This window comes from Formica exsecta, unplaced genomic scaffold (genome assembly GCF_003651465.1).
Source record: "Formica exsecta isolate Colony F162 unplaced genomic scaffold, ASM365146v1 scaffold26, whole genome shotgun sequence".
Taxonomy (NCBI): domain Eukaryota; kingdom Metazoa; phylum Arthropoda; class Insecta; order Hymenoptera; family Formicidae; genus Formica; species Formica exsecta.
The window spans coordinates 1,177,050-1,179,328 of NW_021849866.1; the positions used below are offsets into that span (position 1 = coordinate 1,177,050).

The 2,279-nt window shown below is 30.7% G+C and overlaps 1 long non-coding RNA gene across 2 annotated transcripts in view; it reads right to left on the minus strand.

The window, feature by feature from the left end:
- LOC115236868 overlaps window positions 1–2,279 on the minus strand; it is a 116,209-nt gene that overhangs the window by 23,933 nt on the left and 89,997 nt on the right. The window lies entirely within an intron of this gene.

Below are 2,279 nucleotides of genomic sequence, written 5' to 3' on the forward strand. Positions count from 1 at the left end.
ATATATATATATATATATATATATATATATATATATATATATATATATATATATATATATATATATATATATATATATATATATATATATATATATATATATATATATATATATATATATATATATATATATATATATATATATATATATATATATATATATATATATATATATATATATATATATATATATATATATATATATAATAATATATAATATTTTATAATTTTATATATTTATAAAAGCAGGTTCATTAGGGGTCACACGTTGTAATATGAAAATTATGTTACAATGAAGCCGTAAATAAAATGAGATTTATTTGTACGTGAAATTATATATCCCGCGTGATAAAATATTATTATTGAATATTATGTAATATATATATAATCGTGATAATTTGCCAGATGAACTAGTGCAACACAGTGCGCACGCGAGCGCACGAGTCCGGTTATTTAATTTCAATATTGGGCTTTTACATCGCACAGTTTGTAGTCCAGGAGCTTTTGGCGTGGTCAATATAAATGCGCAGTTCGATTTTCTACAACGCGGGATACATGCGTGCGGTCATTATCCGGGAAATACGGGTAATAAAAACGCGACTGGTTCCTGTTCGATTTCGATGTATTTAAACTTCGAAATGGCCAAAGTCCGATTGTTGCTGTGTGTGTGTGTTTTCGTGTGTCTGCATGGGATGCAATGGCCGAAAAAAGAAACTCACTGATCGACGCGTTATTGCGGTGTTCAATGTTTCGGTCAATAAATTCTCTAATTTAATGACCAGCGCGTACATGGTTAGTTCCAATAAGATCCTGGTTACGTGACGTTATCGTAATTGGCTCTACATGAATACAATTCAATACTTGTAATTACCAATTTGACTTATTAACATGATTTTTAGAGACTATTCGTAGAAATCTAAAAATGTTATGGAATTTAGAATCGCGCGGGTGTAAAATAAAAAATGCCTTCGCATAAATTATCATGCTTTCTCTCATACTGGAGAGATATTTCGCAATATCGGATTAAACAATAAACAAATAACTTTTCAATGTTGGGAGAGCTGAAACTCGCGGTGAAATCGCGTACTCTAGTTTTACATCAACGGAACGTTTGACACGTGTTATTCTCGATTTATGTTATTAACGCGTTGCGAGAAATATCGTGTAAAGCTAGATTCACGCAAATTGAACTTGTGCAAAAAAAAAAAAAAAAAAAAAAAAAAAAAAAAAAAAAAAAATAATGGATAAACGATTATAATCGTTTTTCATGTATTAAACTTTGTTATATTTCCGCGTTTAACTGCGCAGGGAGAAAACCGTGTAGGAACTTATTCCCGTTTAAAGTCCAACTTTGCAGTTTTGGGAGTATTCAAATTTATATGCGGTAGAACAGTTATCGTAAAGGTTAGCCATTTGCATCCCGATTTGGTTGAGGTCGCTGGCAAAATTTGCGTCGACGAGATTTTCAATTCGCGTCAACGAGGTTTTCAATTTGCGTGCATCAGAGCAATACCTCGATGTGAACGACAAATTTTGAAAGCTGAAAAAAATTAATCCTTATATAATTTTCTCTTTTTATTTATATGTTAAATACTTTTATAAGGTACAGAGATAATTGATAATTTTAATTACAAAAAAATATTATATGGTCTAGGTAATTATATATAGTCAGATATATAAAGATTTTATCCAAATGTTTATATTATTAATAAATTATAAATGTTTAAAAGTATTCAATAAAAAGAAGCAAAATGGTACATAGCATAAAGCCAGGGCTCTGACGTGAACGTCGCATTTTTTTCGTTTATTTTTTAGCGTCCGCGTCAATAATACCGCGCGTACACACACGATGGGAAACGCGCGGACAGTCGTATGTGGCGGAAAAATAATTCGCGCGAAGGTAACACAAATTGATCTCTCCCGCGTGGTCCATTAGTCCGGGTTACAGGGCTTTCCAGATTAGACGGAAGTACGCTCCCTTCGCAGAAGGGTAAAACACAGAGGTAGTGATGGCATCGATAGTCTCGCGTGGTAGGTTTCGAACAGTTAGTAATCCTTCACGAGAATAAACATCAACATGTGAATATGAATATTCCAAAACTACTCGACATCTCTTTAATCACAAACTTTGTTAACAATAAAAAAAATAATATATAAATATTGATAAGACATACTATATTATAAAATGGACTTAAAAAATATATAATATTTAATAGCTTTATAAAAAGAGAATTTAAGTATTTTCAAGATACATTATATTGGCAATAATTGTACAATCTT